Consider the following 17,205-nt stretch of genomic DNA (forward strand, 5'->3'; position numbering starts at 1 on the left):
CCCATATGTAATCCTTTATACTCCTTAAACTCCTGAATGTCTGTCAGGCTGATTCATACCCAGACTTTTGGTGCTATCCTCTATTGATTTCCATCCATCCAATTCTGTTGCACCCTCCACCTTGCAGTGAAATCTACAAGCCAGACAGAGTTGCTGTGTACATGCTGATCATGTTCAAATGCCATGTAAGACCAAGCTGATGGAGAACACTAAGGGGCAGGGACATGCCTACAGGATAGCTTGAAGTGGCAAAACTCTGTCTTGTCTGAGCCGAAAGTGCATGGTACCATCTGGACATTGTTACCATTGTTGTATATTCATTAGAATATGCTTCCCTTTAATTACACAAGCCTTGAAACTGCCATGCAAGCATAGGAGTGTCACCAGTTTATGCAAGACCTTGCCCTCTTTAGATCTGTTTACCAATACAGCTGCTGGTCTGGTTACTCTCTTTGACAGACATCAGGAAAATTACATTTTTTTACTTCTGTGGAGGTCACTGTCACATATTGCACCAGCCACTGTTCTCTTGCATGCATCTATGCCAACCCTCCTCCCATTTCCTTTCTGGAAAGAAGAAAGAGTATTACTATTCTCTGTCTTTCATCTTGAGACAAAAAAAGGGCAGACATTTTGCTGGCTGACTTTTAAATGCAGAATTGCTGGTTGATTAATGAGAATTTTATATGAAACTCTTAACAAAATGCCTATGCTGCCTTTTATCTCCTAGTTTTCCTAGCTCTACTGCAAAGCTGCCAAACTTCCACAGGGTTCTGAAGGAAAAAAAGCATTGGGAACAGATAGAAAAGGAGCTATTTTAACTGCTGACTCTTTGTTTGGCTCAGCTGTTCTGTGTAACGTGTGTGCTTTGTGTCTCTCCACATTTGTGGAACTGCTGTTTATAGTGGGGTAGTGGTGGGCTGATTGTGGATGGATGCCAGGGACCCACCAAAGCTGTTCTGTCAGAAGCTCTAACCACCCCCCCCCCCCCCCCCAGCTGGATAGGGGAGAGAAAATATAATGGAAAACTCAGGGTCAAGATAAGGACAGGGAGACATCATTCATCTATTACTGTCATGGGCAGAACAGACTTGGGGAAATCAGGTTAATTTACTACCAATCATATCAGAGTAGTGCAATGAGAAATAAAACCAAATCTTAAAACTTCCCCCCACCCCTCCCATTTTCCCAGGCTCAGCTTAACTCACAAATTCTCTACATCCTCCACACCACAGGGATGGTGGCTGTGACCAGTTCATAATGTTTGTGCAGCACCTTCCTTCTCAGAGGAAGAACTTCTCACTCTCCTTGCCTGTTCCAGCATGAGGTGTCTCCCATGGGACACAATCTTCCATGAACTTCTTCAGTGTAGGCCCTTCCCTCAGGCTGCAGTTCTTCATTAATTGCTCCAGTATGGGTCCTCTGTGGGGTTGCAAATCCTGCCAGCAATCTTCTTCCACTGTGGGCTTCCTGAGGGGCTCACAGTCTCCTTCTTCATGTGCTCCAGCATGGGGTTCTCTACAGACTGCAGGTGATCCCTGCTCTACTGTGGACCCCATGTGCTGCAGGGGTACAGCTGCCTCACCATGGCCTTTATTCCAGGCTGCAGAGGAACATCTGTTCTGGTGCCTGGAACATTTTCTGCCCCTCCTTCTCCACTGGCCTTGTGTCTTCAGGGTTGTTTCTCTCACATACTCTCAGTCCTCCCTCCATCTGCAATTGCTGTTGCCCAGTTGTTTCACTCCCCCATCTCCCTTCCTTCTTAGATACATTATCCCTGAGGCACTACCACTGCTGCTGATGGGCTCAGCCTTGGCCAGTGGTAGCTCCATCCTGGAGCCAGCTGGCACTGCCTCTGTTGAACGTAGAGGAAGCATTCTCACAAGAGCCACTTCTGTAGCTCCTCCACTAGCAAAACCTTGCCTTGCAAACCCCATGCAATGGTTCAGCTTTATCTTGTGAGTATGCGCATTTATGGACACCAAAAATGTCACACAGGCAAAGTACAGCACAGCTGCAAAACTTCTCTATCTCACATCCTTGTGTCCTGGTCATTTTACAGGGTTGAAATGTGCCTTGCAAAGAAATGTATCTTCTCTTGAGCATTCAAAAGAGAGACACTTTTATAATATCTCACGTCAATGACAGGAAAACCTCTATTTTCCTTTTGTGATGTTATTTGGCTCATTTTCATTCTTTTACAGCTACTACTGACTCTTGGGCTCCCATCTACTGTGTTGTTATGGCCTAGTCTCATAGAGGCTCCCTAAATCAAGGTTCTGTTTCTGTGGCCTGCCACATGTGGACAGTAGTAAAATCAGCCGTGCAACTATAGCAAACAAGGATGCATGAAGAGGCCATCAAGACCCTTTCTGTGCAAAGCACTCAATTAGCTGCTCAAACAGTGCAAAAGGGCTGCCTGGACAAAAAGGGTCTGCTGATGGCAGAAGCTGATGTATCCAGGGCAAAAATAACCCTACAGAGTTTTCTGTATATGCAATCTCAGAGAGGTTTAATATCTATACAAATAACAATGATTACTGACTCCATCCCCAAGTGCACCGTGGTATTAGAGACAGTACTGGGAGGAAGGCTGGAGCAGTGGATAGCAAGTAGCAGGGGTAGGAGCCAAAGATCTGAGGTCAAATCCTTATGACCTTTGCAAGTCAAGAGGACTTGGATCTTATTGGGGCATCATGGACTACTTGTCAGCGCACCACACTGAAGAAAAATGATCCAAATTAAACAAAAGGCGTGCATTTCCACTGCTGTAATAGAGCTGCTGAGAGCACAGTGTGGGCATTCTCCTTCAGAAAAACGGTCACAATTGTGCTGAGTTTAATTGACTTAGGACAAGAATTGAGTTAAACGAATTAATGCCCAATTAAACTAAACTGAGGTCATAGGGCCTTAGAGGAATTTAACAAATCCCTTTTCAAAGATATTCTGAATTCATTTCCTCAAATGTTCCTGTGCTGACAAAGAACAAATGTTTGTCTGCAAAGGGACATTAATTTGGTTAATGTTATGGGATTAACATAAAGAAAAAGAGTGATTTGTGATTCACTCCCTGTGCATGAGGGGTTCTCATGCTGGCCTAATACACTAATCTAATCTGCTCTGGAGCAACTGTTTTTGTAGAGTGCACCATCAGGGGTAGCTGTTCCAGAAGAAATCCTGGTATAGGAAAATGCTGAGTGCTGCAGAAAAATCCATTCCAAACTGCCAGTCCAAATTTAATTCCTTAATGTGTTGAATGGCAGTCCTTTGTTACCTCTGCAATTCAATAGCACAGAAAATTGGTATCTCCTTCTTCGGGACAAACCATTACCTAGTCTCTCTCTCTCTTTTTCTTCTTTTTTAAAAAGTGCTCAGACTTGAAACAGATAAGGAAAAGCACTAAGGAAGTGATTTAAGTTTCCAATTAGTATTAGGAATGTATTGCCTGCTATGATATATGTAATTGAAAATCTATAAATACATCAGGCTGATACTGGCTAAATCAAAGCCAGGTTTACTTCTACTACTGGTAATCTTTGGAGTGGTCTTGCTCTCCCTCCACTCCCACATCCTCATCCCTTGCGACAGAAAATTGCACATTCTATTAATGAAATTACAGCAAATATCACCATGTATGTAATTTTAGCAACACTAATTCTTTAAATTAAATCCAGAGTAGCAAACTAAATAAACCAAATGAAAAATTGCACACCCGGATATGACCATGAAGGTGAAGAAAGGGAGACAGGCACATTCTGCTTGCTTAGAAGCAGATATTTTCAGACCAATTTCTTCAGAAAATGAATGTTATGCAGTAACAATGTGTGTGTCCCAGCAGTTCAAACATGTTTTGAATATGTTGGTCAGTTACAACCCAGTTTAAAGAGGAGGAGAGATCTCAGTAATAATGACATTACCCAGTCCTAGGAGAGAGGTTGAGAAGTCTTGACCCACTCTCCTGCTGAGGAGAGGGCTTATGTAAAGTGTAACTGAACCTACACAGGAGACACACTGGAATATGTTCTTTGCTCTCTCCATTGCTGAAGGAACAGCTTGGTTTTCCAGAAGCAGACAACCAGATGTTCCCAGATGTGTCCAGCTTGTGAGAGAACATGGAAGTATTGTCAGCCATTGAGGATTTTCAATCAGTCTCCACTTCTTCACCTGGAAAGCTCTTTTCCTGGCACAGCTCATTCCACTTCTTCCACCCTGGCCAAAGAGAGTTGGCCAAGGAAGAGGAACCAAGGCACTTATCATCCGTAGAAAATTTGCATTTTACTGTCCCCAGGGGAGAAAATGATTCCTTGCCCTCAGAACTTCGAAGTGCTGTACTGTTGTAGCAACAAATTGGGGTGGGACAGTGGGGTGAGAGCTCTGCAAAGTGTGTTGAGGGGAAGGGATGCTGGGGCAGAGCCACCAGGGATGTGGAAAGCACATCGACATTTAGCAACTGATATCCCATCCCGTGGCAAGGAGGTCTGCGGCTCACCCACCACCAGCTGGGCCACTCACTTGGCTGCAAACACCAACGTGTCCCTCCAGCCTGCCTTGTATGCCCGCACTGAACACACTGTGCTCTGCCAGCTCTGTGCAAAGCACCACTTGCCTCCAGAAACTGAAGGGTATGAGCAACATTGATTTGCATAAAGTGGTGTTTCTTTCTGGAGCTTTTCTGCCCCTTTTATGGCTTTTGTGTAGCTGATGAATTATTTAGTAAACAATTGGCTGTCTAAAGAAAACTGCTTTGACTGCATGTGTCCACTAAGATGCTCTGGTGACATTCAAGAACAAAAGCAATTTAGAGAGGGAGAATACCAGAATAGGCTCTTAGTAAGTCCAGAAATATTCACAGTGCAGGCTTTGCATTGAGATTAGAACATTGCACAATGAATAAATTGTGGCTGACATTTGATCAGTGACTCATTTTCCAAGTATTTGGAGAGGAAGTATTGATCCCAGTGTGCTGGAAAAACCCAAACACTTTGCTAGAAAATGCCTATTTTAATGTAGCCTTTTGGAGGGTGGGATGGGGGAGGAAATAAAGAAAAAAGCATTTGGTATCTTTTTGTTATGGCTGCTCATATATTCTTCACATTTATTCTGGACTGTCATCTCAAGTTTGCAGATATATTCCTCTTATTCTCACTTTTTTTTTCATTGACAGTGGCATTTATTGCTTGATATTTACTTGTATGTCAATATATTTGGAGCAGATGACTGAGACTACCCTTGAAGTTAAATATTATTTAAGTACACAAGAGTAATAACGGGGTCTGAAACCAGGAAGTTTATAATAAAACATCTTATTATAAAATAGATATCGCATTATTGAAATTAAAAAACAGCTTTGGACCCTGCTGATGCCCTTATTTAGGCTACCCTCAGCCAGCTGGTTGATGATCTGGATGCACTGTAATGCTGATAAACCAAGCATAAGATTGATAGTGTGAGTGATAAACCATGTTTCTGGTAAGGCCAGGTCTCTGCTGCCACCTGCCATGAGAGTCAAATCAATCAAGTCTCTGAGGGAAATGTGGAATGTAGTGATCCCTACTTCAGATTTTTGAGAGACTATTTTTTTTCTCCTCTGAGCACCCTGTTACTGGGGTCGTGGAGGGGAAAGTCCTTCTCCTCACCATGTGCATGACAAGGGAACTCCAATAAGATGCCCCCATTTTCTGCCTCCCTTTTGAAAGCTGGAGCAGGAGAAGGGATGTAGGTTGGATGTTGCTGCAATAGATGGATGTCCAGGTACACACAATGTGATGCTTGGAGAAAGGTCCAGCTGATCAGATAGTTAGTCTCCACTGGCATACAGTTCTAGTCTGTAGCTTTTTCCACTGTCCATTCTCTCATTTTCACTTTTCAGTAGAAAGTCCTTGTGCTCTGTGTCAGGGTGAGTGAGGTGTCCCAGCAACTCATTCTATTTTGTCTACAACAGATGTATTCTTTTTTGTTTATGCCACAGAGAGGGCTGTTGAAGAGACAGCCCTTCATATCTGACACCTGATGCTATCCTGCTGTATTTCCATGTTTAGAGAGGAAATATTGAAGCCAGGAAGGTCATCAGAAAACCTTGCTAGGTTTGGGAAGCAAAGTAGCAATAAAGATTAAGAATACGTAGACAAAGTTAAACCAGAACCCATGGGGGTTAAGTATAAGACAAATGACATACTTTTTCTTCCTTCAGACAGGGACTGTCACAAACCTTTGTGTACCACAGGAAACCTGTTTGACATGACTGCTGTCTGTACTACGCCACCTTTTAGCTCCCTTGAGGGGAGCAGCACTAGTGGGGAGCCTTACAGGATGGATGATATTCATCATGCCCCACCCAGAATGCCATCACCACTCTCTTATCCAAATACTGTTGCAAAAAGCTCTGTTTTGTGCAACTCTGAGAGCTGAAGTAGTGTGTCGCTTTCACTGTGTCACAGCTGAACGTTAGAAGTCACCAGGTGAATCAGTTAAAACAGGTCCAAAACCAGCAAGGGCTCTTCTGGGGTATATATGGTGCTGCAGTAGTGACAGGTGGTTTTTCTGCCCAACAAGTTTTTTCTACTTGCCATTTTTGTACTCACAATTATTTTAAAACCCCCTCTCAGCTGGCAGATCCCTCTCATCATTTGGCAAGGAAGGGAAATCTTGGCATTTTCAAAGGAGAGCTGAGGGATGTGAATAGGTTGGAATTACAGAACAGTACTGTCTGCCAAAGAGCAGTACAGCTTTTAATCATCCAACAAATACTGTGTGCTTTATTGCAGAAATTAATATAAGAAATTAAATGTCTCTCTCCTTAAAAAAAAAAAAAAAAAGAAGGGACAAAGAAGAATGTTTAATTTAAAAAGCGAGGCTTCAGTGCCCACATCTAATCCAGAAATAGCTTTGAGGTGAATAAAACACAGGTTGAGATCAAAGGTCTGTGACGAGGCAGCATTTTGCTCCTCTTCAGGGTATTAGCTTGCATTTCCTTCAGCATCCACTGTAGCATATAAGGCTGCCAGGACCAGAACAGAACAGCCAAGCTCACCAGTGCCAGGAGTGCCCAGCAGTCAGACAGCTCAGCATACACAGACAGCTTTTCACTGCTGCAGCAAATGGCTGTACTTGGCCCTCCAAATAGAGATAGGTGGCTTATGGCTGTGAAGAATAGAGCAGTAAGGTGTTAGGGAGGTTTGAGTGCTTGGTGACAGCTCTGCTAAGGGGGCTTGCAAAATTGTAGTCTTCTTATCTCAATCAGTGCCTACTTTATACCTTTCTCTTTTAGTATAGTACTTCATCTAGACTGTTTTGTTCTTGATGAGTTTCTGCTCCAAAACTGAGCTGAGATAAGCCAGGAACTAACAGCCCCCTGTAGCTGTCACTGCCTGTACAGGTGTCACTGCATGCACAGGTGTCACTGGGACACCATAGCAACTAGTGATGTTAGAGTAGTAACTCAGAAAATGAGACACAGCCTTCTTCTTTCTCCCCTCTCCCAGTCTGAGCAGTAGAGAAGAGGGGTAACAGTCACCGCGTCAATTCTTTTGCCAGCTGCAGGGAGTTTTCTGTAGACTGGGATGCACCAAGGCAAGGGCAGAGCACAGAGATGCCTCAGTATGCAGGAGGCAGGAGTTGCGTGGGTGCAAGATCCCAAGTTCCCATCTCCAGAATGTGTAGGAAGACATGCCTTGCCATGTAGGGAGGTCTGGCTCTTTGCCTAGCAATCATCTCTTCTTTCAGGGAGATGGTCACACATCAGGGCAGAAATGCCAAAGTTTGAACTCTTATACCCCCATGGAAAGGAAGTGCTTTTGCATGTGGGCACTGAATTTTCACAGCTGACATCATTAGTATAAAGACTCTGTCTGACAGTGCATTAGACATTCTTTTTCCAGTGGAACAAAGGCTGGCATTTTAATGCAGAGCCATTTTTCTCTGGCTTGTCTTCAGAGCTTATCAGACTGGGAAACACCATGCAGCAAGTTTAGTGTGTTGCTGGGACATTTAAAAAAAAATAAAATCTTCATGTCTCTGAAGATGAGAAACAGGGAGGAATCAAGGAATTAATCTAAAGAAAGTGCATCAGAAAACACTCAGCACAAGAACGACCAAAAAGGATGACCTGGCCAAATAAAGTCTCTCTCCAGTTTATAACTGAAGAAGAAACCATTCACTTAGCCAGGATGCTACTGAAATAATTTAATGGAAAACATATCCTGTCCCTTCTTTTGCACAGAGTCTTGATAATTTTTTCTCTCTCCTTTTATTATAACTCAAAGATTGTGATGTTCAGAAAAACATATGCCATGCTAACTGACCAGTCTTCAGAAACCTATCTGAATCAGGCACATCTCTGGCAAAAATGTAGTCCACACATTATTTTTCACCCAAGAAGACAGAATTATGCTTTCCCCCCTATTTAATTTTGTCAAACCCAACTTTACTTTGCTAGGATGACATTCTAGCTGGAGAAAGACAGCGCAACCTTTCTGATCCAAAGGACAGATAAAAATAAAAAGTTTAAAGTGAAGAAGTGTGCGATTTGATGCATGTGGTATTCACTTGGGAGTAAAGGTGCCTTATTTTCTCCACACTTTGCCACTCACCTGCTGTATGATCTCAGGGAACCACTTTGCCTCTATGCACTTTTCTTTTGTCCCATCACTTCATGTGTCTCTCTAGGAAAGGTTCAGATTTATTTGCAGGGTGTGCGACACACTGGGATCCCAATTCCAGCAGGGATCTCATAGCATTGCCACTATGCATAGCACTACATGGACAGGTGCTGCAGGAAGAACCTCACTGAGGCATGGAGCTCTCGCTCTTCAAAATAACAACCAAAATATAAATCAAACAGTCTGAGTGCTGTCTCCATATGGCTTGCACTGGTCAGGAAAGAGAGGCACCTCCTACACAGTCCACTCATCTTAGTCAACTTACTTTTGGATGACTTGCAGGCTGGAGTTGTCCTACCAGGTAGACAGGCATCAGATGCCGTGGCTGGTTTAGACATAAGGCTACAGATGTTTCAGGTGAGACACAGGGACTCCAGCCCCATGGAACAACGTGGTTCTGTGGATCAGAGAAGGAGAGGGAACAAGTAGACATGGTGATGAAACTGACAAAATGCACCTCAAACTAGAGAGAAACTAATTCAATAAGGAAATTCTTGCTGTCAGTATTGTGTTATTTTCTGCTGCTGGTACTATTTATGGTGTGACAGAACTTTCTCCTTGCTGTTGATGAAATATAAGCAAATTCTTAAACCCTCCCAAAATCTCAGCCCTGCCTGAGTGAGGAAATAATGAACAGTAAAATGGATCCTTCTGTATCTGGACTGCTTTCCTGGGAAACCTAATGTGATAAATGAGCCTGTTGACTAAAGATTAATTGCTACCTGCAGAGTACTAAAACATTATATTGATGGAATTGTAGGTGAGAAAAATCTAGAGTGAGCAGAGAGCAGAACATTTTATCATTTCATGATACTACTCTGTTCGTTCTTTTATGCTTTCAGTTTAAGAAGAAATTTTAGACATGTGAAAGAATCAAGAGAATCTTGCACCAGTTCACCTATCCATAACACAGAATTTGCCTACACAAGTTTATCACAAGGAGAAAATTTTGCAGTAATATCTTGATATACCTATATCACTGGGAACAGCCCACGAGCTACATGGTTTCACTATGAGTTAGTGCTTGCATGTGTGATTTAATAGTGATATCTTCTTTGTCTCCCACATTGCTCCTGTGTAATGGGTATTGCTGAGGTACTGCATAGAATGAAGTTTGCTCCTGAAATTTCATTTAGGTTCCACTGTGGGTATGTTGTGTGTGAAATCAGGTCTCATTCTGATTTTCAACTGTAAGTATTTTAAAACCAATAATGCCAATTACTACTGATCACTCTGCATTTCCTGTGTAATCTGTCTGTGGACGGCAGTGAAAGATAGCTTGCAAATATCACATCCTATCTCACTGAGAGAGCACCATGAGGAATGTTGTTCTGCCAGTCTAGGTGATTTGATAAACTTTGGTAGAGAAATGATTTGACAGCATTCCAAAGAGATGTTTCTGTGAAACTTTCCCAGTTTCTCACAATCAGAAACAGCACTTTTTTTAAGACTGCTAACACAGTGCTGTTCAGTAAGCACATAGCTTTCAGAAAATTGTGAAATCTCCCTCTGAATCTGGCTCATACAAGATGTAAATGATGGTGGAAAAGCCCAAATGTGGAGAATACCCAGAAAAGAGGTGCAGCTGGTGCCTTACTATCCCAGCCCTTGCTCTGAGTGATAGCAGTACATAGAATCATTCTGAGATCTGCTCTGAGAGCATAACAAGGATCAGGGCTGTTGAAAGCATCTGCCTTGTGTGTGTTTCATATCCTCAGTGCCATCTGGTCAGCCTCTGGTGTCCTCCCGAAAATGTGTCTCAAAGCTAGAAATGTATGAAAATCCTGCTAGCACAGATGATGAAATTTCTGACATTTCCTTGTCTTGCCATCCATCAGAGTATGTATTTCTTTGCCTCAGGGGAGTGATGTCCAACATTGTATCACTGTTTCTGTGCTCCATCCTCCTTTGGGATGCTCCTGCCCAGTTCTCAACTCTTGGTTGAGGTTCTCAAGCTCCACAGAGGGACCCAGCTGTGGGCTGATGTGGGCACAGCTGTATGAGAAGCAGATGAGCACAGACTGGAAGAAAACTTTCTCAAGCATCATCCAAGCACAGGCATACTAAGCTAGCAGGCTATTATCCTTGCATCAGCAAAAGAAACAGCACATGCTGGACTTGATTCACCTAGACATATCTGTGGTTCAGTTCTGTGCAACAGAAGCACAGACACATCCCTACCTGGTATTTCCCTCTCTGTGTTAGGCGTATCATGAAGCAAACACAGGAAAATATTCACTTTGCTCTGTATAGGAAAAATACTCCTGTGAATTACCAACTATTCAATATGCTTTTTGTTGGTTTAATTTCAGATTCTCTGAAGCTTTTTTTCCCCCAGTTCTGTTGTTTGGTGCATACAGAGCAGCATTTAACTGCTGCTGCATTGTCCCCACAATTACACTAGAAAAAAAACCTGTTTTCCATCCTATTAGATGCATGGCCTTGGCTTTAAAAAGCCATAGTGCAGTAAGAGCCTCCTAAAATTCTAGCTAAGAGTCACTTGGACTTGCCAAGCTTTTCTGTTGAAGCTGAAATAAGCACAATGTCATGTCCAAGTAGCTTTCTTCATCTAGCTTTATGAAATACATCAATTATCTTGAAGGAGATAAAATCCTTTAGTTAAATCCTAGACTATATGTGGCCTTAGCCTCCTTATGTCGCTCAGGAAGGGCTCAGGAAGATCCCAGCTGATGGACATAGACAGAACAATAATGGTATCCAGCTTTATGACAGCTGGAGAGTACATACATCCTCTTTTTTCTGCACATGGTGTAAATCAGGAGACCTAATCCACAAATTAGGTGCAGCTATACTGAGCAGCATGATACTGGAAGACAGAGCTAATAACAGTTAAAAATTTCTTAAGGGAAGGGGTTATGTGTAAAAAAGTATCCTCCTATGCCACATGCATAAGACATTTTGGCCACTTTTCTGCCAGTAGTGCAGAGATGTCCAAACACTGGTCTCATCACTGAAAGATTTGATCCCAGTAAAACTGATGCTCCAAGAACATGATTTTAAACCAAAGAAGAAATATGTAACTGGTATCAAATCCAATTGTTTATGAACCTCTAGAATGTTCTCTCTCCTTACAGCACATCTCTAATCTTACTACTTTTCACAATTTTTTTCCTCCTCTCTGCCTGTTGGATATCAGCATGTGTTAACTTAATCTTGCTGAAAATCTGAATTTTGGCTTTGAAGACTGCTGGTTATAAGACAGAGAAAGTCTCTTTTCCTATCTTTTTTGGAAACCACAGATTTCTGATTTGAAGTATGATCACTGCAGACCCAAAAGCAGGAGGTACTGCTAAGAAAAACCTGGAGATTTAGTACATTCCAGTTCCTGTCTTTTGCAGGTGAAGAAACATCTCTCTCCTGACTTTATGCCTTGGATCTTATTGCAGAGTGAAAACAGAAGAAGGCTGCTATCCTCCCTGGTCTACTTTTGATAGGTAAATTTTTTTTCTCACAGGGCTAAAAAGGACTGAAGAAGGGAAGGGCCTTTTGACAGATATAACTGGTGGCTGCAAGGAGAGAAGAACCTGACTGGGAAACAGGAAGAAAGGTTGATACCACCTCCCAAAATAATAAAATACATGGTTAACTAGAAAGAGGATGGCCTGGACCTGGTCTTTTTGCACGAGTGTAAGAAGTGGGAAAACCAACTATCGAGATGACAGCAGTACATCTGAGCCTGAGTATGTTGGCACTTGCTTCCTTGTCTGCTCTGTATTTGTCCAGCCTAGACAGGTCCTTAATTTATTATTTTGTCACTTTATACGTGAGTCAGAGACATTCGGAATTTGGTGGTTTGTACCCAGCAAGTTCTAGCAAAGAAGTTTTTGGTTATTACACTGCAGGTCCAGTCCTGCAACACAGTCCCCTCAATACAGTGTCAACAGGAAGGTATCCTACCTAACTCCACCTGGGATTTATGTATCTGGCTATGCATCGAAATGGCAATATGGCTCAAAAAGAATATATACTCCTGTATGAGTATATCACACATATATGCAGGATGAGCACAGTCCCAGACAAACTCCAGGCAGACCACTCTAAGGAAAGAGTTCTGAACACTAATCTTTTTTTCCCACCCCTTCCCATCACTTCCAGTGTACTAAAACTGCTGGAACATTCTTCCTCTGGCACATATAATAATCTTCAGCTTTTAGAAATACCTATGTTCAGTAATCACCAACAGGAATGGTGAAAAATGACAAAGGGTAATACACAGCAGAAGTGAAAGATCAGCTCCTCACATGGTCTCTTTTATAGCTTAACGTTGCCTCTGTAAAGAGCTCAGACATTTTGAATATCTATTTACATCATTAGAAAATATAATCATACAGGGACTAAATCTCTTCTTTTTCACTCAATTTCCCCGAGTAAGTTCCATCCTTTAACTAAGTCCCCAAATAAGGTGCAAAATAACGGAATCTATTAATGTAAGAGAGTGGTACTGCAGGCTACATGAGCCAATGTGCAGCAAACATTCCAAAGGGTAGAAGTGCCCCTACTGATGAGTTTTGAAAACCTGACAGTAGAGACTATGATCCCACTACATAAAGCACGGCTTTGGTGGTGCAAATCGCACCGTGAAAAAACCAAAGTTCTTTCCTGATGGATGATGTGCAGCACCACACAAGAGAGCTCGCCTAGCCCTGGCACTGCACAGTGCATTTTCTGCAGGTAGAGAGGACAATCTGGCCATCATCATTTGGTTATGATTAGGGTAACTGTTCTGCTTTTGTACAGGAGGATCTTGCCATTAGGACAGTGTAACGTGCTTTAAAAAAGGTAATTTTTCTCTGGGGTTTTTTTACAGGTGAAGAAAAAGAGACAAAGTGAACTAAGTTACCCAAGGCCAATGGGAAGTTTAGTAACAGAGTCTGAATCAGACATTGGGCTGTCTAGTGGGTCAGCATCAAGTTAATCAGGTATTCATAAAGCTGTGTTATTTACTAATGTAATTGTGTCCACGCTAGAGGGTGCTGCACTGCTTTTCTAAAGTAATTCCTGTATTTCTTTTATTTAAGCTCATGCTGAACTCAATTAAAACTTCTTTCTGCTTGACAATGAAGATCTAAAGAACAAGAACTATTCTTGTGTAACTCAATGCAGGCATGCAGTTTTGATTTGGAGAATTAGGTTCCTAAGGAGGAAAAGAAACTCCTTTTTAGATCAATGAATTTCCGAAGGCATTTTCCCAGGAAATACTGTACACATACATAACTAGACATATAAATAATCTCCTCTATTCAGGAAGGCAATTTTAAAAAAAAGAAAACAGAATAAGACAGAATTTTAACAGATGTAGTGGAACAGAACTTGTGTTTCTTAAAAATAGTTTCAATCAAAATGTTTACAGTCAAATTTTATGGTAGAATATGTAGATATCATAGATTGTTTTATGAAAATCAATTTTACCAGTAACAATCTGACTTTAAATATCTTTTAAAAGTACACATACAGATTAAAAATATCCAACCCAAAAACTCGTTCGCCAGCAAATTTAAGAAAACTAACTTTAATTAAATTAACAAAAATCTCTCAATATGAAAATGATGTGAGATGAATTTATGTAGTTCAGGGACTGTAAACACAGACCAGGTATGACATCGGGATCAATGACATTTCTAATCAGTCAAGGGAGTGGGTGAGATTCTGCTCCTTTTAGAAGGGAATAAATTCGGAGAAACGTTGTTGAGGTTAACAGTGGCATTAGTTTAAGATTTTAGCATCAGTGTTATGCTACCAAAAGTGTGTCCTTAGCAAGGAACATGCATAGACATGCATGCACAGATATGTGTGTGTGCACATATAGAGAATGCAGACATCAGCATGTCTCAGCTACATTCTTTGGAACAGTTTTCTTTGGCCTGAGAGTGGGAAATAAATTTTGCTGTTGGGAATATAAGAGCCCAGAATAGCTATTATAGAAGAAGTTAAAGGTTAGTTTTCTCAATGGGCAACTCAACAGACTCTAAATCAAACACCAGTGAGAGAAGCCATACCATGTGGAATTGAAATAGACATAAATTATTCTGCTTTTTTTCCTAAGTCTTCTTCTGTACTACAATTACCTTATGCTGGCTTTAACCAAATTAGTGCATCTCTAATACTTTTAGATATCAGACTGCACATATTGTGAGAATTAGCACTCTATCTGTGTACAGACCTGAGAAAGACATGATTTTGATCTGATTTTATCAAACCATGGCTTCTTCCTGATCTTAGGTCCATAAGGTACATAGGCATGCTCTCTGCAAATTTATGTTCAGGATTACAACTTGCATAGCATCCTTCACGAAGTTCATGGGAATGCTGGATTATTCTGCTGACAAATTTATGAGATGAAGTGGAAGGTTGTCAATATTTCAATTAAGCTGCTACTAGTAATTTTTCACTATATTAATATATTTCAATGAAAATATATATTCAATGTATTTTAAATATATTCTGGTAGCTATTGCTATAAGTCCTTTTAAAATTACTGCATAGCAGTGGAACTTGTTACATGTGAACCTGAAAAGACAATATGGCTGGGAAATTATGGTATGTATTGATTAATGCGAATAAAAAATCTCCAAGCTTCTATCAGAGAGGTAGCTGCTGGAATTGAAAGGAAGAGACTTCCAAACTAAAAAGCACTCTTCACAGCAGCTAGCTGATGTTGCAATTGAGTGCACATTTTGCAGCTTTCCACTGACTGTCCCAGTTTCTATGTTGAATTATCACTCCTCTTCAACTTTAAACTCACATAGCACCTCTGGTTTCCTTGTTCCTTGACTTTGTGTGGAGTCCCACTCTTCTTGGCAGGTGCTCCATGGCACATTTTGCAACAGCAAAAGCTCTGCCCTCACATATCTGCTACTTATGGTGCTTTAGAATTGCCATGACAACAATTGTTTTCATGTTTGGATTAAAACAGTAAGCAAACTTACTGAAGTCAGAGGTGACAGTTTTATCAGAAACCCCAGTAAGTCCTTAAATTCACAGGAGGCTTTTTTGACAGGGGAGATAATTTCAGGTGCATGAATAAGGTGTCACCTGGTTTTGTCCTCTGGCTTTGCCTTGTGTCTGATGTGGTTCCATGCAGCTGCTCAATGGACTACGACAACTCCCTACCTTGCTAAATTCCCCTTCAGCAGCAGTCACTGCAGAAAACATATTCTGAATGCTTTTTCCACTGGTACTCTGCACATGTTATGGCTCAGAGTGCAGGGCTGATAAGGCCCCCAGCAGAACTGAGTTGCTCAGCCTGGGAAACCTGGGGAGTATGCTCTCCCTGTAAGGAGAAGCTGCACAAGGCAGATCACAGCAACCTGTTTCTGAGCCCTGTTTTTGGAGGCAGATCGAGTGAGTTTAGAGCTCTGAGCTGCACCTACCATTTCATCATCTTTGCACACTGGAGATACCTCATCCTATGAAAACAAATGGAAAGGAAACAGGAGGAAAAGGAGTACAGATAAAGCCAGACAAGGGCAAAACATGGTGTATCCTTCCCTTCCTGTGGCATAAAATGCATTGGAGTCCCATTATCACTGTGCCCTCTGCTCCTTCCTCTCCAGCACATGGTATGTAGATTTCACAGATGTTGGATGCTATTGTAGAACCATTGTTTGAAATACAGGTGCAAAAACTGTCAGTTATTATTTACATTCAGTGGGTTGCCATTGACCAAAGAAGATAATACTGGACTTTCATTGCATTTCATGGTAGTAGAACAGCTCTGCACATCATGGGAACTTGATCTGGTGAGAGTTAAGATGCCCAGGTGATAGAATGGCTTCACACCAGGAGAGTGAGAGGGACAATGCTTTTGTTGCTATTTTCCTCACCACCAGTACTTGCACAGAGAAGGCTGAGGGCTAGGCGAGCCTGAGATCCAGCCTATTAGCAGTGTAATTAATGGGTCTCTATCACTTGAAGAATTTAGAAGGTGTCTTTGTGTTTCTACTCTCCTGAGGAGTGGTGCAGAAATAAGAGCCATAGTATTGGCTGCTTTCAATAAGGGTTTAAACCCCTATTGAAGAAGTATTTTGGACAAGGGAAGGCCAGGCAGAGAGTGCAAAGCCTCAAGAAAACACTTGCTGTGTCACTCTGAAGAACCTTTTATCATCATTAACTCAGCTACGATTACTTTAAAGGTCTCCAGTAACTTTTTCTGCAGATGAGTAGGAAATTAATCCTGAAGCTGAGAAAATATTCATGTTCCTCTGTGACTCTTTACTCACCAGCTTTTCATGCTACTCTGATCTTTCTCTATGCTGTTCTGTGGGACACAGAAATAGACGACTTTTTCTCTTTTTTGTCTCTAAGTAACTTCTGTCTTCAGACAAGGTGCTTTACCTGATCCTCAGATTATTCCACATTTAACCTCCCTGTGGGAGGTGCTCGTCCTGTATTTCTTACAACATTGTAAGGAGTGAAGAATCAGCATCTAAACTGGAAGGCAAGAGTCCACTCACCTCTTTTACCCCAGTGGAAGAGTAGGATCACTGGTGATCCAGGTGGAGCATGATGTAGGGAGAGATGTAATTTG

This window comes from Sturnus vulgaris, chromosome Z (assembly GCF_052056855.1).
Source record: "Sturnus vulgaris isolate bStuVul1 chromosome Z, bStuVul1.hap1, whole genome shotgun sequence".
Taxonomy (NCBI): domain Eukaryota; kingdom Metazoa; phylum Chordata; class Aves; order Passeriformes; family Sturnidae; genus Sturnus; species Sturnus vulgaris.